This window comes from Pteropus vampyrus, unplaced genomic scaffold, assembly GCF_000151845.1.
Source record: "Pteropus vampyrus isolate Shadow unplaced genomic scaffold, Pvam_2.0 Scaffold750, whole genome shotgun sequence".
NCBI lineage: Eukaryota > Metazoa > Chordata > Mammalia > Chiroptera > Pteropodidae > Pteropus > Pteropus vampyrus.
In genome coordinates, this window is record NW_011889531.1 from 292,533 (window position 1) to 298,550 (window position 6,018).

Consider the following 6,018-nt stretch of genomic DNA (forward strand, 5'->3'; position numbering starts at 1 on the left):
CCTTCATCTGCCAACAGAGAAACTAAAGTACAGAGAGGGGTGATGAGTTGGCCAAGACAATGCGTAGTTGGACTGTATGACTGAGCAATGGGAAGGGGGCAACGTGGATATTAGAAAATGGGTAAACCTGCCCAGAGCAGCTGGAAACCTGCTTTTAAACCTGTATCTGCTCCTAACTCCCTGGGCTGCTGTTTCCCCAACTGAGCAATGAGAAGCTTGGGCTGAGATTCAAGTGCAGCACATAGTCCTTGGCTCCCCATTCAGGTTCATCTGAAATGCCCAAAGCTAACTCCCTCCCCGCATCCCAGGTTATCATGATGGGCAAGGATGAGGTTTCAAGGACAAGTTGCAGACCAGTTCCTGCATAGTTTGGTGTTGCACAAAGAACATCTGAGAAAACCAGCCAGACCTTGGCCACTGGAATTCAAAAAGGGGGGAAAAACCCTACCTGCTCCAAAAGTTTATACCTGTGCAAAAATAAAATTTTATCCAAACAGCAAACCTGCTAGGCTGTAAGTATAATAAGCTATTAAACAGTACCATCTGAAACCTGCAATCAAAGCAAAAACACTAAAATAAATCAAGAGAGATAAGAAAAGATTTCACATTGTTAAAAGTTTATGCTACTTCTAACTTCCCGAAATGTTACCATTAACCTGGGAGTTAATCAGAGTTTTTCATTTACCCGTTGTTTGGAGCCATAATGAGCACTTTAACAGGGTAAATAAAAAGATCTAAAGAAGCAATAAACGCGAATGTCACAAGTGGCAATCATCTACCTTGTGAGGCTCACGCGCTACAAAGCGACGCACAGCTGGAAACAAATGATTCCTCAGAACACTGTAAATAACCTCCAAGCCCACTCCTAATTAAAGTGAAGCCCCACTTTCTCATGGGCATTGAATATATGAACCAATTAAGGAAATATCATTTCTTTCCTGAAAGGGCTCTCTCTTTCTCTCCCTCTCTTTCTCTCCTTCTCTCCCCTCATCGCGTCTCTCCCTCTCTCTCACTTGCTTTTTCTCTCAATGAAGAATTTCCTCCGAAAGAGCTGGCCCCCAATGTACCTGAGCTGCAATAATGAGACATCCCTGCTTTAAGCAAATTTTGCACCTGTAACCTGCAGAAATATAGCCATAGCATTTGAAAAATTACCTCCATGCTGCACAGTGCCATGAAAATTTATCTTTGAGATGATTTTATTGCATGGTTACCCTAGGCAATTAAATCAATAAATCTTAACTGTCAAGAAGGTTGGCCCCGTGCCAGAAATAAATGAAATGCGCGAAATCAGTAAATAAAAGGTTCCTGACAACTCATTCCAGAAATTATTTAGCAGTTGAGGTTGTGGGGGGTTTTGTGTTTCACTCCCCAGCCTTTATTGACATCCTTTCTGAGAAATGATTATGCTAACAAATACAATGGCTCCACTACAAAGAAGTCAGAGTTTGCCCAGCCATAAATTATAGTCCTGAAAAGCAGGAGGGAAATACAGTTGCATGGCCAGAGGTGGTAGGCAAGGACCAGTTTTGGGTTAAGGACAAGTCTAAGGAGCAGCTCCCTGGTGCCTCATGGAAGGAGCCTGGCCTTGCCTCTTCCCCTTGGCTATAACATCCTTACAACACTGGCCTTGGCCCTGATGGGAGGTGCCCTCTCCTCAGGGGCCCACCTGTAGTCTGCTATGAATCTAAGGAAGCTTACTCATATGGGTAAGGTGTGTTGTCCATTCTCTGTTTCCAGAAACAATACCAATACTAAATGTGAGTGTTTCAGGAAGTAGGATCTCCATTTTCATAATAATAGGACTTATTATTTCTCCCATGCTATACTCTTTAGATGGGTTCAATACTGGGGGACATTGCATTATACTTATTTAATAGATGAGAAAATTAAGACTCAGAAAGGTTAAGTGACATGTTTGAGATGACATGGCTGATAAATGGCAGAGTGACGATTTTATCTAACGCCAGTCTCTTTATGGCTCCATCTTGCAACACCTGTGTCTTTAGTGCGTATGTCCTGGACCCAAGATGCTGAGAACTGAATCTAGTGTTTGGGCATGCTTGTTCTGGCCTTGGCTCTCAAGCTGTTTTTTTTTTTTTTCATCTGAATTCTCCCTTCCCTGGTGATGGCTGGACCCCAGAGAGGGGTACCCTCCTGGAACTGACAAGGGCTAAATGGCACTGGTACATGGGCTGTGATGCTGAAGGGTATGTTAGAAAGCATGTCTGACCACAGGGCCTTTGCACCTGCTGCTCCCAGTCTTGAACTGCTCTTCTCTCTCTGCCTCATCTACTTTCAGATATCAGCTGAACTGGCACCTCCTCAGTGAAGTCTTCCTTGACTTGTTACCATCCCCCCCACCCCATTACAGGCTCTTACAGCACCAGGTAATTTTTCTTCACAGTATTCACCTTCATTGCAATTTCACATTTTTTTGTGTAATTATCTGCTGAATGGCTCTCTGTCATGCTGGCCTAAGAGCTCTATGAAGGCCAAGGAGGGTCAAGTTTTGCTCCTCCATGAGTTTTCAGAACCTCATACTGTGCACATAATGGCGATTTACCGAATGGACAGATGAGGACAGGTATATTCATTCACTGGGGCTGCCATAACAAAGTATCATAGCTCGGATGGCTTAAACAACAGAAAAGTATTGTCTCCCACTTCTGGACACTAGATGTCTGAGATTAAGGTGTCAGCAGGGTTGATTCCTCTGAGGACTGTGAGGGGAGGATCTGTTCTAAACCTTTCTCTTTGGCCTGTAGATGTTTGTCTTTGTGTTCACATGGCATTCTCTGTGCATGTAAGTCTGTTCCTAAATTTTCCTTTTATGAGGACACCAATCATATTGGATTAGGGCCCACCTTAATGACACCATTTTTACTTGATTATTTCTGTAAAGACTGTTTCCAAATAAGGTCACATTGTGAGACACTGGCGGTTAAGACTCCAACATATGAATTGCGGGGTGGCACAATTCAACCCATACCTAGAGGCCGCTGACCCAGGAGCAGAAATTCCTCAGATGCTTTAATGGCAAACATTTAGAATTGTTTTTTAGGTCAGAGCCAAGGAGAATAACAGGTCTATGCCCAGCTTGCTCCTGTAACTCTGCACATTTACATCCCGTCACCTTGTTCTTGGTAGGATTGCAGCTGAGCTGCCCAGCCCTGTTGCCAATGGCTACAGCCATCTCCTGCAGCTAGTGGAGGGCTAGTCTAACCCAAAGGTATGGGGCCAGACATGAGGCCTGAGGCTTGGGTGTCTGTAGGTCAAGTCCTGCTTTCCTTTCCTTTTCCATCCACTCAGTCATCTGAGTGGATGCTCTTGACCCTTTAGCTCCCACAGTGGGCTGTGGAGGCGAAGGCTGGGCTGGGCCTGTGGGAGTGCTCCCAAGGAGAATGGACTCAGGAGGACAATGTAGGGCTGAGGATGGGGTGAGGGCTTCCTAAAGGGATAAAGGCTAAGCCTGTGGGATAGAAATCCCATATGACCAATGGGGACAGCGGGGAATGTTGCAAGGAAATGGCTCAGGAGGGTATATACAGCCCAAAGGGAAGTGATGGAAGTTTATAGACACTTGAGAGGGGACTTGGAGGAATATGGCTTGGCTCCTTGGAGAGTTTAATGCTATCTGGAGAGCTGGGTTCAGATCTTCCAGGAGGGCCTGGGAAGTGGGGACCAGGAAGGAAAGTTGCCCCTGACAAGCCACTGGAGATGGAAGCCCTAACTAATCTTGGGATAGGTATATCTTTCATATAAAGGAAAGAGTCCTTGGGCTACACCCTGCACATTAGGACACCAGGACCCCCTAGGGATCTGGGAGTTGCTAGGAGTCAGCCCATTGTATCATTCTATACTCCCTGGAAGCTAAGAGAGGCAACCAGTGAGACTATGTGCCTCCTGCTTTCTGATTGGTTCTCCTCTTTGAGCTTCAGCTAATGCAAATCTTTTTATAATTCTTGTTGGCAAGTTCCCAGGGCAGATAATTCCCCATCAGCATATCATGAGTACCAAGGTGGTTATTTTCAAATTAATGGTTTGAAGCAAAATACAAGCATTGTTATTGAACTGGGGGCTAATAGATGGCAAAGGCACAGTGTCTAATAACTAAGTGCAAATTTTACAATGACAGCCACAAGATTTCAAAATAATAATAATTTGCATTTCGATAGCACCTTTCATCTGACTAATGAGCTTAACACAATTAATTCATAATTTCTTATGCTCTCCTAAGCAGCACAGAAGGATTACTTGAATAATTTTCTGCTTGGAGAAACTAAGGCAGAGAGAAAAGGACTGTTGGTGCAGGGCCACAGTTCAAGAAGCTATAGGTCCCCTGTTCCAGGGATCAGGGAGAGAGGAAGAGTCTGCTAGGCAGGAGGTAAAGTCTTTTGGTGCCTAAGAGGCATGTGGCGAGCAGAATTCTAAGATGGCCCCCAAGATTCCCACCTCTAGTGGACATGCCCTGTGTAAGCTCCCTTGAGTGTGGGCAGGGCCCATGAATAGAATGAATGTCACTTGTGTGATTAGGCTGCATTATATGGAAAAGGTGCCAGGATTTTGCAGAATTAATTAATGCCCTTAATCAGTTTGATTTGAGTTAATAAAAATGGAGATAATCCTGGGTGGGCCTGACCTAATCAGGTGAGTCCTCTAAAAATGGATCTAAAGGACAGACTCCCTCTCCTGGTGGCCTTGATGAAGTGAGATAACATGAATTCCATAGCTGCAAGAACGTGAGTTCTGCCAACAACCTGAGAGGGTCAGGGAGTCTAGTTGGGAAACTGCTGAAGTCCACATGATGATGATGAGAGCTTCAACTGGGGCAGAGGCCAGCATGATTAGATGAAAGGGCCAGATCTGAGAGCCAGTTTCAGACATAAACTAGAAAGGGCTGCAGAGCACATGCAGCTCAAGGCAATATGCTGAGAGGTTGCTGAGCCATGAATAAGCATGGAACATGTTCATGGAACATGAATTTAAAAGTTTTAGAGTGAAAAGGGTAATTTTACATTTAAAAAAATGCATGGGATCCAGGGAGTATCATGAAATACAGTGCAAACGACACAAAAGTTTTAGGATGAAACAGGGGCTTAAAAGAAAGTGACTGCTTTCAGAAGGTTTTGGGTGATGCCAGAGATTTTGGGGGGGGGGTGTGAAGGAGAGGAGGGTACATTCGAAGTCTCCTATATCCTTAGGGAGAACCAGACTAGATCCCTTATTATTCTCTGTCAAGGATTGAATGCCATGTCCTAATCCTTGTTTCCACTGGGCATCAAGCAAAGCTGTTGTCATTCCCATTGTACCCATAGAACACTGAGGTCCAGAAAAGGAACAGTCATCAGGTAGTTCGTGCAGAGCTCAGATTCATGCAAACCTTGGCCTCCTCTTTTCCCCCAACTAAAGGTTATACTCTAAGGCATGTCTTAACTCATAAGGGGGTACAACTTTCACTTGACAGTCGGGTTAATAATTATTTTGCGGATGACTATTTCTGTTGCTAACAGATTCCACAGGGATTTTAAGAATATTCAGGGATCCAAGGAGGACACCATAGAGTCTGCCTACAAGCTCCCAAGTTCAAATGTCTGCTGTTTTTCAATGACTTTTGATGCCCTGCCAGTGATAGGCTATGGCCCCAGAAATTCATCCTTACCCAAGGATCTGGCCCACCAGTGCCAGACACTGGGTGGATGTGAGGGTGGAGGTGGGCCAAGATATGGGGTACACCTGGAGGAGATTTGGCTAGAAATATGACTCTTAAATGACTGCAGATTAGAATTACCTGGAGAACCTTAGAAACTACCCACCTGGGAGTTTGTGGGTTGGGGTGGGTGAGTGGTTCCTAAATCAACTAGATCAGAATTTCTGTGGGTGGACCTAGGAAGAGGTAAGACATTGACCTCAGCCAAAGTTGAGGTGCTCTGTGTCAGAGGGCGGGAGATGAGCTGGGCCTTTAGTCTAAAGCCACCTACCCAGCTGCTGGAGTGTGGGAGCTGGGGAGGCATGCAG